Below are 16,473 nucleotides of genomic sequence, written 5' to 3'. Positions count from 1 at the left end.
AGATGGAAATATACACGTATATGTACATGTATGTGTCTAGACATACAGAGAGACATGGACAGAGACAGAGAAAGAGGGGGCAGGCACGCGGGGAGAGAGCTCCTGAGCCAGAGCCAGAACCCAACAGGCACGTCACAGAGCCAGACAGACATGGGGTGGGGGAGGGTGGGAGGGACGCACATTCGGGCACACGGACTGGGACAGACGCACTGAGGCTGTGTTGAAGTGGTGGCTTCTCCACCGGAGTGTGGTCGTGCCCGGGGCTGGGCTCCGCCAAGGAGGCATTGCCCTGGCGTTGGCAGTCACCATTGAAGCCCCCGGGGCGGGCCGCCAGGGTCTCCGGAGGGCCAGTGGGCTCTGAGCCCCGCCCAGGGACCCGCCCGCGGGAGGAGAGTGGCAGCCCCCAGGCACCCTGGTTGTGAGGATTGTGTGCCTGCGTGCCTGCTCTTCCCTTGTGGCGGTCTCCCCTGGAGTCGATGGCGCGTGGTGTGTTGGGGTGCTGCTCCCGCCGTCCCCTGGTTTGTCCCGGCTCTTTGTGCCCTTTGTGTCGGGGACACCGTGGCCGGCGGGAAGGGAGGGCTCCTGGCTCTTGTGGGAGACGGGAGGGGACGCGCGGGGGTGTGGGGAGAGGTGCCTGCCCGCGGAGACAGAAGACTCCGGTGGGGCGGGGCGGGTGGGCGTCCCGTTTGCCCGAGGACACGCCGATCCTGTGTCTCGGGGCCCAGGGGCAGGCGCAGGGATGGGCGTCCCCTGGGCTCGGGCCGAGGTGCAAAGGACCGGCACGTCCTGGGATGGAGAGAGCCTGGTGGAAGCCTGCGCCGGCAGGCAGCCCTGGGCTTGGGCGTTGGGGGTTGCGGCGGCGGCAGGGTCGGGGAGCGAGAGGGAGCCCTGCGATGGCGGTGGCGGCGGCGGCGACCTAGACGCGGCTGACTGCTGCAGGCTGACGGCCTGCCTCGGCGAAGAGCACTAAGAAGAGGGAGAGGGGGGGAGCCCTGGCCGACAGGCCTGGTGTGCGGCCGGGGATGCGAGCTTGTAGTGCTGGGCGGCTGTCCCTCCTCTGGCCAGGGGGACCTTCGGCTGGCTGGGCGGCTGCAGGGGTTGCAGAGGGGCAAGGGGCGGCAGGGATTCGGAGGGAGGCACGCCGGGGCGGCGGCGCAAAAGGAGAGGCGAGCAAAAGCCTACAGGTATTCCCAGGCGGTCTCCCATGCAAGTACTAACCAGGCCCCTCCCTGCTTAGCTCCCGAGATCAGAGGAGATCGGGCGCGTTCAGGGTGGTATGGCCGTAGACGCTGGGACCCGGCTCCCGCGCCCCAAGAGCCTGCTCCCGGCCTGTCTCGTGAGCGCCCGCCATGCAGATGAGCCGCTCCGGTGGCGAGCATCGACCCGCGGGCCGGCTCTGCCAGCACCGCGTCCCCCCCCAGTCCGGCTCCCCGCCTCTTCCTAATGCCCCTGGCGTGGGCGGCGGGCTACTCCTGGCCGACAGCGAGGCCCCTTCGCGCCACCCGGGGCTCCATGGGACACTGCCACTTCCCTGATGGTGCCAGAAGTCGTGGAACTCTGGCATCCTGGGACTCCCCGCACCCAGACCGGCATACAACCCGCCCCCATACCGCCACCAGGTTTACCCCCAACCGCAGCCCCAAGGCTGGTGGAGGCCTGCACCAGCAGGCAACCCTGGGCCTGGGAGTTGTGGGAGGACCCCGCGGCGGCGGCGGGGGCGGCTGCGGCGGCGGCGGCGGCGGCGGCATCAGCGGAGGCAGGGGAGGGTGGCGAGGTAGGCGATGGCAACCGCGTGGATGGCGCCAGGGCGGCGATGGCGGCGGCGACAATGGGGGCTTTGACGGTGGGCGCTGGGACACGGGGGCCGATGGCGGCGGCGGTGGCGGCGGGGGCTGGGGAGGGCGTGAGGGCGGTGCTGGCGGCGGAGGCCGGGAGAGCAGAGGCGGGAGACTGAGCGAGTATGGCATTGGTGGCGGCGGGGGCTGGGGCGGGGGCGGGGAAGATGGCGGTGCTGGAGGCGGGGAGAGCAGAGGAGGGAATTGAGGGAGTGCGGCAATGGCGGCAGCGGGGGCGGGGGAGGGCGTGAGGGCGGTGCTGGCGGCGGAGGCCGGGAGAGCAGAGGCGGGAGACAGAGGGAGTATGGCGATGGTGGCTGCGGGGGTCTGGGGCGGGGGCGGGGGAGATGGCGGTGCTGGAGGCGGGGAGAGCGGAGGAGGGAATTGAGAGAGTACGGATATGGCGGCAGCGGGGGCGGGGGTGGGGGAGAGGGCAGCACTGGTGGCGGAGATGGGGAGCGCGGTGCTGGCGGCCGAGGTGGGGAGAGCACAGGAGGGAGATTGAGGGAGTTTGGCGGTGGCGGCGGCGGGGGCGGGGACAGGGGCGGGGGCGAGGGCAGCGCTGGCGGGGGTGGGGGGGGGTGTGGGGAGCCCGGTGGTGGCGGTGGCTTTGGCGCAGGCGGCGGTGGCGGCGACCGCGCGTCGGCGAAGGATTCGCGATGACGGCCTGCGGGACCGAAGAGGAATGAGAGGAGGGTGTGGGGGGGGAGCCCTGGCCCACGGGCCTGGTGTGCGGCCGGGGCTGCCAGCTTGTAGTGCCGGGCGGCTGACCCTCTGCTGGTCAGGGGGACCTGCGGCTGGCTGGGAGGCTGCAGAGGGGCAAGGGGCGGCAGGGGTTCGGAGGGAGCCACGCCGGAGCGGCGATGCAAAAGGAGACGCTAGCAAAAGCCAACAGGTATTCCCAGGCGGTCTCCCATCCAAGTACTAACCAGGACAGACCCTGCTTCGCTTCCGAGATCAGACGAGATCTGCTGCGTTCAGGGTGGTATGGCCTTAGGCACTGGGACCCGGCTCCCGGCACTCCAAGAGCCTGCTCCCGACTTGCCTCCTGAGCGCACGCGCCATGCTGCTGGGCCGCTCGGGTGGCGAGCATGTCTGCCCGAGTGCCTCCCGCCCGCTCCCCGCCTCCTCCGGTCGCCGCTGGTGTGGGCGACGGGCTACTCCTGGCCCGCAGCGAGGCCCCTTCGCGCCCCCCAGTGGCTCCACAGGCCTCTGTCACTTCCCTGACTGTGACATATGTCTGGGCGCCCTGGCATCCTGGGACTCCCCACGCCCGGAATGGCTTTTACCACGCCCCCCTACCCCAACCCCTCTCATCCCCCCCCCCAGCCCCACAACCGCACACCCCCCTTGCTGCTGTGCTGTCCCCACCACTCAGGGCCACCGAGGGGGTCGCAGGGTCCTCTCAGTCCCCTCCACCCTAGGGACGTGCAACCCAGACCCTGGCCCTGGCCGGCCCCACCCACTGGCCCAAAGCCAGGGAGAGCCACCCGCGACCAGGGGGCAGCACCTCCAGACTGCCGCCACCCTTCGTCACACAGCCTTCTGTCTGGGCCCTCGCCCCTCATCAGCGACCGGCGTCCCGCCCGATCACTGGTCACTTCACTGGCTACACATCACCTCTCCTGACCCAGGGTGTTGAGAGAGAGGATGAGAGAAGGCCAGAGACGGAGCAAGAGGTAGGCGGAGAGAGACAGACGGGGACTGTGGGGACAGACTTGCAGAGAGCACTTTCCAGGCTCTGGGCCTCGCGTGGAGGGGTGCTGCGTGGGGGCTGCACGGACATCAGCTGTTACCGCTTGGCCATCAGCTGTTGCCAGTTGGCCATTGGCCACTGGCAGAGCTGCGGTGGCCAAGCTAGGAAGCGCGGATGGTGGACTGCAAATTGCAGAGGGGCGCGGACTGCAGTGGGCCGGCTTGGTGGGTCTGTTGGTTGGCAGAGAATCGGCCGGCAGGTTGGGGATCGGGCGGCTCCGGCTTGCCGTGTCTCCAAGCCAGCTGCCCGTGAGACATGGTGCTATGAGCCCCCTATCCGTGGCTCTGTTGGTGTTCCTTCTTGGCCTCGCCAAATCCTGGGTTCTTGTGCGGGCAGAGGGACTAGAGTCCCCGCAGGACAGGGACCGACAGACAGAACGGGGGGACAGGGGGACCGGGGGACGGGAGGACCGGGGGACAGGGGACCGGGAGACGGGTGTAAGGGGGGGGACAGGGAGAACGGTGGGACTGTAGGAACCCGGGGCGGGGGTACCGGGGGACGGGGTACCAGGAGATGGGGGAAGGGGGGCAGGGGGACAGGGAGACCGTTGGAACTGGGAGAACCGGGGGACGGGGGGTCTGGGAGACGGGGGCATGTGGGACGGGGGGAAGGGGTGACCGGAAGATGGGGGGACGGGAGTACGAGAGGGCCGGGGGGACGGGGGGACTGGGGGATGGGGGGACAAGGGGACCGGGGGACCGGGGGGACAGGGGGACTGGGTACTGGGAGACAGTGGGACCAGAGGACGGGGGGACCGGGAGATGGGGGGACACGGTACCAGGGGAAAGGGAGACCGGGGAATTGGGGGACAGGGAGACTGGGGGACTGGGGGATTGGGGGAATGAGAGGACGGTGGGACTGGCGGACGGTGGGACGGAGGGACCAGGAGACCGGTGGATGGAGGGACAGGAGTACGAGGGTACTGGGGGACGAGGGACATGGGGAGGGGGGGACCGGGAAACGGGGGAACGGGGGACCGTGAGACGGGGGGACCGGGAGATGGGGGACCTGGGGCCGGGGGGACGGGGTGACGGGGGGACCGGGAGACAGAGGGACAGGGGGACTGGAGGGTCGGGGGGACCGGGGGACGGGGGGACCGGGGAACGGGGGGACCGGGGCAACGGAGACGGGGGGGACCGGGGGAACGGCGGATGGGGGGACCAGGGGACCCGCGGACCGGGGGACCGGAGGTTGGGGGGACCGGGGGATAGGGGACCGGGCGACGGGGTGACCAGGGGCATGAATGGACTGGGGGGAAGGGGGTACCAGTGGACCGGGAGATGGGGGGACCGGGGGACCGGGGACCGTGGGACGGGGGGACCGGGGGACCGGGGGTTGGGGGACTGGGGAATGAGGGGACCGGGAGATCGGGTACCGGGGAACGGGTCGACTAGGAGACGGGGGACCGCGAGACGGGGGACCGGGGACGGGGTGACCGGGAGATGGGACACCGGGAGACGGGAGACTGTGGGACGGGAGGACCGGAAGACGGGGCGAACGGAGAACTGGGGGATCGGTAGACGGGGGCCAGGGCGATGGGGGAACCGGGGGACTGGGGGACCGGGGGACCAGGGACCGGGGGTTGGGGGTCCAGGGGATGAGGGGACCGGGAGACGGGGGACCTGGGGACCGGGCGACCGGGAGACGGGGGACCGGGAGACGGGGGGATGGGTGTGCGGCCGGACCGGGAGACAGAGGGACAGGGAGATGGGGGGACCGGGGGACCGGGGGAAGGGGGTAACACTGGACGGAGGACCGGGGGACCGGAAGACCGGGCGACCGGGAGACAGGGGACCGGGAGACTGGGGACCGGGAGACGGGGCGACCGGGGAACGGGGGGACCGGTAGAAGGGCGCCTGGGCGCCGGGGGAACCGGGGGACCGGGGGACCAGGAGACGGGGGACCGGGGAATGGGAGACCGGGGGTATGGGGGGACGGGGGGACGGGGAGACGTTGGGACTGGGGGACCGGGGGACAGGTGGACCGCGAGACGGAGGACCGGGAGACGGGGGAACGGGGGTCGGGGGACCCGGGGAGGGGGGGACCGGGAGACGAGGGAATGGGGGACGGGTGGACCAGGGGCGTGGGGGGACTGGGGGGACGGGGGAGCGGGGGACGGGGGATGGGGCACTGGGGGGACGGGGGCACCGGGGGACGGGTGGACTGGGAGAGGGTGGATGGGGGTACGGGGGAACAGGGGGATCAGGGGACGGGGGGAACAGGGGACGGGGGGGACCGGAATAGGGGGGATGGTGGAACGTGGGGACGGGGGACCCGGGAGACGGGGGACAGGAAGACGGGGAACCGGGGGAACGGAGACAGGGGTGACGGGGAGACGGGGGTACCGGGGGACGGGGGTACTGCGTGGGGCTGCACTGACATCAGCTGTTACCGCTTGGCCTTCAGCTGTTGCCAGTTGGCCATTGGACACCGGCAGAGCTGCGGTGGCCAAGCTAGGAAGCGCGGATGGTGGACTGCAAATTGCAGAGGGGCGCGGACTGCAGTGGGCCGGCTTGGTGGGTCTGTTGGTTGGCAGAGAATCGGCCAGCAGGTGGGGGATCGGGCGGCTCCGGCTTGCCGTGTCTCCAAGCCAGCCGCCCGTGAGACATGGTGCTATGAGCCCCCTATCCGTGGCTCTGTGGGTGTTCCTTCTTGGCCTCGCCAAATCCTGCGTTCTTGTGCGGGCAGAGGGACTAGAGTCCCCGCAGGACAGGGACAGACAGACAGAACGGGAGGAGGAGTAAGAGGGAGCGAGATGGAAATATACACGTATATGTACATGTATGTGTCTAGACATACAGAGAGACATGGACAGAGACAGAGAAAGAGGGGGCAGGCACGCGGGGAGAGAGCTCCTGAGCCAGAGCCAGAACCCAACAGGCACGTCACAGAGCCAGACAGACATGGGGTGGGGGAGGGTGGGAGGGACGCACATTCGGGCACACGGACTGGGACAGACGCACTGAGGCTGTGTTGAAGTGGTGGCTTCTCCACCGGAGTGTGGTCGTGCCCGGGGCTGGGCTCCGCCAAGGAGGCATTGCCCTGGCGTTGGCAGTCACCATTGAAGCCCCCGGGGCGGGCCGCCAGGGTCTCCGGAGGGCCAGTGGGCTCTGAGCCCCGCCCAGGGACCCGCCCGCGGGAGGAGAGTGGCAGCCCCCAGGCACCCTGGTTGTGAGGATTGTGTGCCTGCGTGCCTGCTCTTCCCTTGTGGCGGTCTCCCCTGGAGTCGATGGCGCGTGGTGTGTTGGGGTGCTGCTCCCGCCGTCCCCTGGTTTGTCCCGGCTCTTTGTGCCCTTTGTGTCGGGGACACCGTGGCCGGCGGGAAGGGAGGGCTCCTGGCTCTTGTGGGAGACGGGAGGGGACGCGCGGGGGTGTGGGGAGAGGTGCCTGCCCGCGGAGACAGAAGACTCCGGTGGGGCGGGGCGGGTGGGCGTCCCGTTTGCCCGAGGACACGCCGATCCTGTGTCTCGGGGCCCAGGGGCAGGCGCAGGGATGGGCGTCCCCTGGGCTCGGGCCGAGGTGCAAAGGACCGGCACGTCCTGGGATGGAGAGAGCCTGGTGGAAGCCTGCGCCGGCAGGCAGCCCTGGGCTTGGGCGTTGGGGGTTGCGGCGGCGGCAGGGTCGGGGAGCGAGAGGGAGCCCTGCGATGGCGGTGGCGGCGGCGGCGACCTAGACGCGGCTGACTGCTGCAGGCTGACGGCCTGCCTCGGCGAAGAGCACTAAGAAGAGGGAGAGGGGGGGAGCCCTGGCCGACAGGCCTGGTGTGCGGCCGGGGATGCGAGCTTGTAGTGCTGGGCGGCTGTCCCTCCTCTGGCCAGGGGGACCTTCGGCTGGCTGGGCGGCTGCAGGGGTTGCAGAGGGGCAAGGGGCGGCAGGGATTCGGAGGGAGGCACGCCGGGGCGGCGGCGCAAAAGGAGAGGCGAGCAAAAGCCTACAGGTATTCCCAGGCGGTCTCCCATGCAAGTACTAACCAGGCCCCTCCCTGCTTAGCTCCCGAGATCAGAGGAGATCGGGCGCGTTCAGGGTGGTATGGCCGTAGACGCTGGGACCCGGCTCCCGCGCCCCAAGAGCCTGCTCCCGGCCTGTCTCGTGAGCGCCCGCCATGCAGATGAGCCGCTCCGGTGGCGAGCATCGACCCGCGGGCCGGCTCTGCCAGCACCGCGTCCCCCCCCAGTCCGGCTCCCCGCCTCTTCCTAATGCCCCTGGCGTGGGCGGCGGGCTACTCCTGGCCGACAGCGAGGCCCCTTCGCGCCACCCGGGGCTCCATGGGACACTGCCACTTCCCTGATGGTGCCAGAAGTCGTGGAACTCTGGCATCCTGGGACTCCCCGCACCCAGACCGGCATACAACCCGCCCCCATACCGCCACCAGGTTTACCCCCAACCGCAGCCCCAAGGCTGGTGGAGGCCTGCACCAGCAGGCAACCCTGGGCCTGGGAGTTGTGGGAGGACCCCGCGGCGGCGGCGGGGGCGGCTGCGGCGGCGGCGGCGGCGGCGGCATCAGCGGAGGCAGGGGAGGGTGGCGAGGTAGGCGATGGCAACCGCGTGGATGGCGCCAGGGCGGCGATGGCGGCGGCGACAATGGGGGCTTTGACGGTGGGCGCTGGGACACGGGGGCCGATGGCGGCGGCGGTGGCGGCGGGGGCTGGGGAGGGCGTGAGGGCGGTGCTGGCGGCGGAGGCCGGGAGAGCAGAGGCGGGAGACTGAGCGAGTATGGCATTGGTGGCGGCGGGGGCTGGGGCGGGGGCGGGGAAGATGGCGGTGCTGGAGGCGGGGAGAGCAGAGGAGGGAATTGAGGGAGTGCGGCAATGGCGGCAGCGGGGGCGGGGGAGGGCGTGAGGGCGGTGCTGGCGGCGGAGGCCGGGAGAGCAGAGGCGGGAGACAGAGGGAGTATGGCGATGGTGGCTGCGGGGGTCTGGGGCGGGGGCGGGGGAGATGGCGGTGCTGGAGGCGGGGAGAGCGGAGGAGGGAATTGAGAGAGTATGGATATGGCGGCAGCGGGGGCGGGGGTGGGGGAGAGGGCAGCACTGGTGGCGGAGATGGGGAGCGCGGTGCTGGCGGCCGAGGTGGGGAGAGCACAGGAGGGAGTTTGAGGGAGTTTGGCGGTGGCGGCGGCGGGGGCGGGGACAGGGGCGGGGGCGAGGGCAGCGCTGGCGGGGGGGGGGGGTGTGTGTGTGGGGGGTGGTGAGCCCAGTGGTGGCGGTGGCTTTGGCGCAGGCGGCGGTGGCGGCGACCGCGCGTCGGCGAAGGATTCGCGATGACGGCCTGCGGGACCGAAGAGGACTGAGAGGAGGGTGTGGGGGGGGGAGCCCTGGCCCGCGGGCCTGGTGTGCGGCCGGGGCTGCCAGCTTGTAGTCCCGGGCGGCTGACCCTCTGCTGGTCAGGGGGACCTGCGGCTGGCTGGGAGGCTGCAGAGGGGCAAGGGGCGGCAGGGGTTCGGAGGGAGCCACGCCGGAGCGGCGATGCAAAAGGAGACGCTAGCAAAAGCCAACAGGTATTCCCAGGCGGTCTCCCATCCAAGTACTAACCAGGACAGACCCTGCTTCGCTTCCGAGATCAGACGAGATCTGCTGCGTTCAGGGTGGTATGGCCTTAGGCACTGGGACCCGGCTCCCGGCACTCCAAGAGCCTGCTCCCGACTTGCCTCCTGAGCGCACGCGCCATGCTGCTGGGCCGCTCGGGTGGCGAGCATGTCTGCCCGAGTGCCTCCCGCCCGCTCCCCGCCTCCTCCGGTCGCCGCTGGTGTGGGCGACGGGCTACTCCTGGCCCGCAGCGAGGCCCCTTCGCGCCCCCCAGTGGCTCCACAGGCCTCTGTCACTTCCCTGACTGTGACATATGTCTGGGCGCCCTGGCATCCTGGGACTCCCCACGCCCGGAATGGCTTTTACCACGCCCCCCTACCCCAACCCCTCTCATCCCCCCCCCCAGCCCCACAACCGCACACCCCCCTTGCTGCAGTGCTGTCCCCACCACTCAGGGCCACCGAGGGGTTCGCAGGGTCCTCTCAGTCCCCTCCACCCTAGGGACGTGCAACCCAGACCCTGGCCCTGGCCGGCCCCACCCACTGGCCCAAAGCCAGGGAGAGCCACCCGCGACCAGGGGGCAGCACCTCCAGACTGCCGCCACCCTTCGTCACACAGCCTTCTGTCTGGGCCCTCGCCCCTCATCAGCGACCGGCGTCCCGCCCGATCACTGGTCACTTCACTGGCTACACATCACCTCTCCTGACCCAGGGTGTTGAGAGAGAGGATGAGAGAAGGCCAGAGACGGAGCAAGAGGTAGGCGGAGAGAGACAGACGGGGACTGTGGGGACAGACTTGCAGAGAGCACTTTCCAGGCTCTGGGCCTCGCGTGGAGGGGTGCTGCGTGGGGGCTGCACGGACATCAGCTGTTACCGCTTGGCCATCAGCTGTTGCCAGTTGGCCATTGGCCACTGGCAGAGCTGCGGTGGCCAAGCTAGGAAGCGCGGATGGTGGACTGCAAATTGCAGAGGGGCGCGGACTGCAGTGGGCCGGCTTGGTGGGTCTGTTGGTTGGCAGAGAATCGGCCGGCAGGTTGGGGATCGGGCGGCTCCGGCTTGCCGTGTCTCCAAGCCAGCTGCCCGTGAGACATGGTGCTATGAGCCCCCTATCCGTGGCTCTGTTGGTGTTCCTTCTTGGCCTCGCCAAATCCTGGGTTCTTGTGCGGGCAGAGGGACTAGAGTCCCCGCAGGACAGGGACCGACAGACAGAACGGGGGGACAGGGGGACCGGGGGACGGGAGGACCGGGGGACAGGGGACCGGGAGACGGGTGTAAGGGGGGGGACAGGGAGAACGGTGGGACTGTAGGAACCCGGGGCGGGGGTACCGGGGGACGGGGTACCAGGAGATGGGGGAAGGGGGGCAGGGGGACAGGGAGACCGTTGGAACTGGGAGAACCGGGGGACGGGGGGTCTGGGAGACGGGGGCATGTGGGACGGGGGGAAGGGGTGACCGGAAGATGGGGGGACGGGAGTACGAGAGGGCCGGGGGGACGGGGGGACTGGGGGATGGGGGGACAAGGGGACCGGGGGACCGGGGGGACAGGGGGACTGGGTACTGGGAGACAGTGGGACCAGGGGACGGGGGGACCGGGAGATGGGGGGACACGGTACCAGGGGAAAGGGAGACCGGGGAATTGGGGGACAGGGAGACTGGGGGACTGGGGGATTGGGGGAATGAGAGGACGGTGGGACTGGCGGACGGTGGGACGGAGGGACCAGGAGACCGGTGGATGGAGGGACAGGAGTACGAGGGTACTGGGGGACGAGGGACATGGGGAGGGGGGGACCGGGAAACGGGGGAACGGGGGACCGTGAGACGGGGGGACCGGGAGATGGGGGACCTGGGGCCGGGGGGACGGGGTGACGGGGGGACCGGGAGACAGAGGGACAGGGGGACTGGAGGGTCGGGGGGACCGGGGGACGGGGGGACCGGGGGACGGGGGGACCGGGGCAACGGAGACGGGGGGGGGACCGGGGGAACGGCGGATGGGCGGACCAGGGGACCCGCGGACCGGGGGACCGGAGGTTGGGGGGACCGGGGGATAGGGGACCGGGCGACGGGGTGACCAGGGGCATGAATGGACTGGGGGGACGGGGGTACCAGTGGACCGGGAGATGGGGGGACCGGGGGACCGGGGACCGGGGGACGGGGGGACCGGGGGACCGGGGGTTGGGGGACTGGGGGATGAGGGGACCGGGAGATCGGGTACCGGGGAACGGGCGACTAGGAGACGGGGGACCGCGAGACGGGGGACCGGGGACGGGGTGACCGGGAGATGGGACACCGGGAGACGGGAGACTGTGGGACGGGAGGACCGGAAGACGGGGCGAACGGAGAACTGGGGGATCGGTAGACGGGGGCCAGGGCGATGGGGGAACCGGGGGACTGGGGGACCGGGGGACCAGGGACCGGGGGTTGGGGGTCCAGGGGATGAGGGGACCGGGAGACGGGGGACCTGGGGACCGGGCGACCGGGAGACGGGGGACCGGGAGACGGGGGGATGGGTGTGCGGCCGGACCGGGAGACAGAGGGACAGGGAGATGGGGCGACCGGGGGACCGGGGGAAGGGGGTAACACTGGACGGAGGACCGGGGGACCGGAAGACCGGGCGACCGGGAGACAGGGGACCGGGAGACTGGGGACCGGGAGACGGGGCGACCGGGGAACGGGGGGACCGGTAGAAGGGCGCCTGGGCGCCGGGGGAACCGGGGGACCGGGGGACCAGGAGACGGGGGACTGGGGAACGGGAGACCGGGGGTATGGGGGGACGGGGGGACCAGGCGAAGGAGGGACGGGGGGACGGGGAGACGTTGGGACTGGGGGACCGGGGGACAGGTGGACCGCGAGACGGAGGACCGGGAGACGGGGGAACGGGGGTCGGGGGACCCGGGGAGGGGGGACCGGGAGACGAGGGAATGGGGGACGGGTGGACCAGGGGCGTGGGGGGACTGGGGGGACGGGGGAGCGGGGGACGGGGGATGGGGCACTGGGGGGACGGGGGCACCGGGGGACGGGTGGACTGGGAGAGGGTGGATGGGGGTACGGGGGAACAGGGGGATCAGGGGACGGGGGGAACAGGGGACGGGGGGGACCGGAATAGGGGGGATGGTGGAACGTGGGGACGGGGGACCCGGGAGACGGGGGACAGGAAGACGGGGAACCGGGGGAACGGAGACAGGGGTGACGGGGAGACGGGGGTACCGGGGGACGGGGGTACTGCGTGGGGCTGCACTGACATCAGCTGTTACCGCTTGGCCTTCAGCTGTTGCCAGTTGGCCATTGGACACCGGCAGAGCTGCGGTGGCCAAGCTAGGAAGCGCGGATGGTGGACTGCAAATTGCAGAGGGGCGCGGACTGCAGTGGGCCGGCTTGGTGGGTCTGTTGGTTGGCAGAGAATCGGCCAGCAGGTGGGGGATCGGGCGGCTCCGGCTTGCCGTGTCTCCAAGCCAGCCGCCCGTGAGACATGGTGCTATGAGCCCCCTATCCGTGGCTCTGTGGGTGTTCCTTCTTGGCCTCGCCAAATCCTGCGTTCTTGTGCGGGCAGAGGGACTAGAGTCCCCGCAGGACAGGGACAGACAGACAGAACGGGAGGAGGAGTAAGAGGGAGCGAGATGGAAATATACACGTATATGTACATGTATGTGTCTAGACATACAGAGAGACATGGACAGAGACAGAGAAAGAGGGGGCAGGCACGCGGGGAGAGAGCTCCTGAGCCAGAGCCAGAACCCAACAGGCACGTCACAGAGCCAGACAGACATGGGGTGGGGGAGGGTGGGAGGGACGCACATTCGGGCACACGGACTGGGACAGACGCACTGAGGCTGTGTTGAAGTGGTGGCTTCTCCACCGGAGTGTGGTCGTGCCCGGGGCTGGGCTCCGCCAAGGAGGCATTGCCCTGGCGTTGGCAGTCACCATTGAAGCCCCCGGGGCGGGCCGCCAGGGTCTCCGGAGGGCCAGTGGGCTCTGAGCCCCGCCCAGGGACCCGCCCGCGGGAGGAGAGTGGCAGCCCCCAGGCACCCTGGTTGTGAGGATTGTGTGCCTGCGTGCCTGCTCTTCCCTTGTGGCGGTCTCCCCTGGAGTCGATGGCGCGTGGTGTGTTGGGGTGCTGCTCCCGCCGTCCCCTGGTTTGTCCCGGCTCTTTGTGCCCTTTGTGTCGGGGACACCGTGGCCGGCGGGAAGGGAGGGCTCCTGGCTCTTGTGGGAGACGGGAGGGGACGCGCGGGGGTGTGGGGAGAGGTGCCTGCCCGCGGAGACAGAAGACTCCGGTGGGGCGGGGCGGGTGGGCGTCCCGTTTGCCCGAGGACACGCCGATCCTGTGTCTCGGGGCCCAGGGGCAGGCGCAGGGATGGGCGTCCCCTGGGCTCGGGCCGAGGTGCAAAGGACCGGCACGTCCTGGGATGGAGAGAGCCTGGTGGAAGCCTGCGCCGGCAGGCAGCCCTGGGCTTGGGCGTTGGGGGTTGCGGCGGCGGCAGGGTCGGGGAGCGAGAGGGAGCCCTGCGATGGCGGTGGCGGCGGCGGCGACCTAGACGCGGCTGACTGCTGCAGGCTGACGGCCTGCCTCGGCGAAGAGCACTAAGAAGAGGGAGAGGGGGGGAGCCCTGGCCGACAGGCCTGGTGTGCGGCCGGGGATGCGAGCTTGTAGTGCTGGGCGGCTGTCCCTCCTCTGGCCAGGGGGACCTTCGGCTGGCTGGGCGGCTGCAGGGGTTGCAGAGGGGCAAGGGGCGGCAGGGATTCGGAGGGAGGCACGCCGGGGCGGCGGCGCAAAAGGAGAGGCGAGCAAAAGCCTACAGGTATTCCCAGGCGGTCTCCCATGCAAGTACTAACCAGGCCCCTCCCTGCTTAGCTCCCGAGATCAGAGGAGATCGGGCGCGTTCAGGGTGGTATGGCCGTAGACGCTGGGACCCGGCTCCCGCGCCCCAAGAGCCTGCTCCCGGCCTGTCTCGTGAGCGCCCGCCATGCAGATGAGCCGCTCCGGTGGCGAGCATCGACCCGCGGGCCGGCTCTGCCAGCACCGCGTCCCCCCCCAGTCCGGCTCCCCGCCTCTTCCTAATGCCCCTGGCGTGGGCGGCGGGCTACTCCTGGCCGACAGCGAGGCCCCTTCGCGCCACCCGGGGCTCCATGGGACACTGCCACTTCCCTGATGGTGCCAGAAGTCGTGGAACTCTGGCATCCTGGGACTCCCCGCACCCAGACCGGCATACAACCCGCCCCCCTACCGCCACCAGGTTTACCCCCAACCGCAGCCCCAAGGCTGGTGGAGGCCTGCACCAGCAGGCAACCCTGGGCCTGGGAGTTGTGGGAGGACCCCGCGGCGGCGGCGGGGGCGGCTGCGGCGGCGGCGGCGGCGGCGGCGGCGGCGGAGGCAGGGGAGGGTGGCGAGGTAGGCGATGGCAACCGCGTGGATGGCGCCAGGGCGGCGATGGCGGCGGCGACAATGGGGGCTTTGACGGTGGGCGCTGGGACACGGGGGCCGATGGCGGCGGCGGTGGCGGCGGGGGCTGGGGAGGGCGTGAGGGCGGTGCTGGCGGCGGAGGCCGGGAGAGCAGAGGCGGGAGACTGAGCGAGTATGGCCTTGGTGGCGGCGGGGGCTGGGGCGGGGGCGGGGAAGATGGCGGTGCTGGAGGCGGGGAGAGCAGAGGAGGGAATTGAGGGAGTGCGGCAATGGCGGCAGCGGGGGCGGGGGAGGGCGTGAGGGCGGTGCTGGCGGCGGAGGCCGGGAGAGCAGAGGCCGGAGACTGAGGGAGTATGGCGATGGTGGCTGCGGGGGTCTGGGGCGGGGGCGGGGGAGATGGCGGTGCTGGAGGCGGGGAGAGCGGAGGAGGGAACTGAGGGAGTACGGATATGGCGGCGGCGGGGGCGGGGGTGGGGGAGAGGGCAGCACTGGTGGCGGAGATGGGGAGCGCGGTGCTGGCGGCCGAGGTGGGGAGAGCACAGGAGGGAGATTGAGGGAGTTTGGCGGTGGCGGCGGCGGGGGCGGGGACAGGGGCGGGGGCGAGGGCAGCGCTGGCGGGGGGGTGGGGGGGGGTGTGGGGAGCCCGGTGGTGGCGGTGGCTTTGGCGCAGGCGGCGGTGGCGGCGACCGCGCGTCGGCGAAGGATTCGCGATGACGGCCTGCGGGACCGAAGAGGACTGAGAGGAGGGTGTGGGGGGGGAGCCCTGGCCCACGGGCCTGGTGTGCGGCCGGGGCTGCCAGCTTGTAGTGCCGGGCGGCTGACCCTCTGCTGGTCAGGGGGACCTGCGGCTGGCTGGGAGGCTGCAGAGGGGCAAGGGGCGGCAGGGGTTCGGAGGGAGCCACGCCGGAGCGGCGATGCAAAAGGAGACGCTAGCAAAAGCCAACAGGTATTCCCAGGCGGTCTCCCATCCAAGTACTAACCAGGACAGACCCTGCTTCGCTTCCGAGATCAGACGAGATCTGCTGCGTTCAGGGTGGTATGGCCTTAGGCACTGGGACCCGGCTCCCGGCACTCCAAGAGCCTGCTCCCGACTTGCCTCCTGAGCGCACGCGCCATGCTGCTGGGCCGCTCGGGTGGCGAGCATGTCTGCCCGAGTGCCTCCCGCCCGCTCCCCGCCTCCTCCGGTCGCCGCTGGTGTGGGCGACGGGCTACTCCTGGCCCGCAGCGAGGCCCCTTCGCGCCCCCCAGTGGCTCCACAGGCCTCTGTCACTTCCCTGACTGTGACATATGTCTGGGCGCCCTGGCATCCTGGGACTCCCCACGCCCGGAATGGCTTTTACCACGCCCCCCTACCCCAACCCCTCTCATCCCCCCCCCAGCCCCACAACCGCACACCCCCCTTGCTGCTGTGCTGTCCCCACCACTCAGGGCCACCGAGGGGGTCGCAGGGTCCTCTCAGTCCCCTCCACCCTAGGGACGTGCAACCCAGGCCCTGGCCCTGGCCGGCCCCACCCACTGGCCCAAAGCCAGGGAGAGCCACCCGCGACCAGGGGGCAGCACCTCCAGACTACCGCCACCCTTCGTCACACAGCCTTCTGTCTGGGCCCTCGCCCCTCATCAGCGACCGGCGTCCCGCCCGATCACTGGTCACTGCACTGGCTACACATCACCTCTCCTGACCCAGGGTGTTGAGAGAGAGGATGAGAGAAGGCCAGAGACGGAGCAAGAGGTAGGCGGAGAGAGACAGACGGGGACTGTGGGGACAGACTTGCAGAGAGCACTTTCCAGGCTCTGGGCCTCGCGTGGAGGGGTGCTGCGTGGGGGCTGCACGGACATCAGCTGTTACCGCTTGGCCATCAGCTGTTGCCAGTTGGCCATTGGCCACTGGCAGAGCTGCGGTGGCCAAGCTAGGAAGCGCGGATGGTGGACTGCAAATTGCAGAGGGGCGCGGACTGCAGTGGGCC

At 70.7% G+C, this 16,473-nt stretch overlaps 6 pseudogenes; all 6 read right to left on the bottom strand.

Annotated features, from left to right (window-relative positions):
• Nucleotides 1-1,168: 1,168 nt before the first annotated feature.
• LOC148754385 (5S ribosomal RNA) lies at nucleotides 1,169-1,288 on the bottom strand (annotated as a pseudogene).
• A 1,426-nt stretch (nucleotides 1,289-2,714) lies between these two features.
• Nucleotides 2,715-2,834, bottom strand: LOC148754384 (5S ribosomal RNA; annotated as a pseudogene).
• Nucleotides 2,835-7,512: 4,678 nt separating this feature from the next.
• On the bottom strand, nucleotides 7,513-7,632 carry LOC148754383 (5S ribosomal RNA; annotated as a pseudogene).
• Nucleotides 7,633-9,069: 1,437 nt separating this feature from the next.
• Nucleotides 9,070-9,189, bottom strand: LOC148754382 (5S ribosomal RNA; annotated as a pseudogene).
• Nucleotides 9,190-13,891: 4,702 nt separating this feature from the next.
• On the bottom strand, nucleotides 13,892-14,011 carry LOC148754381 (5S ribosomal RNA; annotated as a pseudogene).
• Nucleotides 14,012-15,439: 1,428 nt separating this feature from the next.
• On the bottom strand, nucleotides 15,440-15,559 carry LOC148754380 (5S ribosomal RNA; annotated as a pseudogene).
• Between the last annotated feature and the right edge of the window lie 914 nt (nucleotides 15,560-16,473).

This window comes from Rhinolophus sinicus, unplaced genomic scaffold (genome assembly GCF_057876585.1).
Source record: "Rhinolophus sinicus isolate RSI-liver-muscle unplaced genomic scaffold, RSI-T2T HiC_scaffold_19, whole genome shotgun sequence".
Taxonomy (NCBI): domain Eukaryota; kingdom Metazoa; phylum Chordata; class Mammalia; order Chiroptera; family Rhinolophidae; genus Rhinolophus; species Rhinolophus sinicus.
Note: the sequence above shows the minus strand (reverse complement) of the source record. Positions and strands in the feature narration are given on the sequence as shown.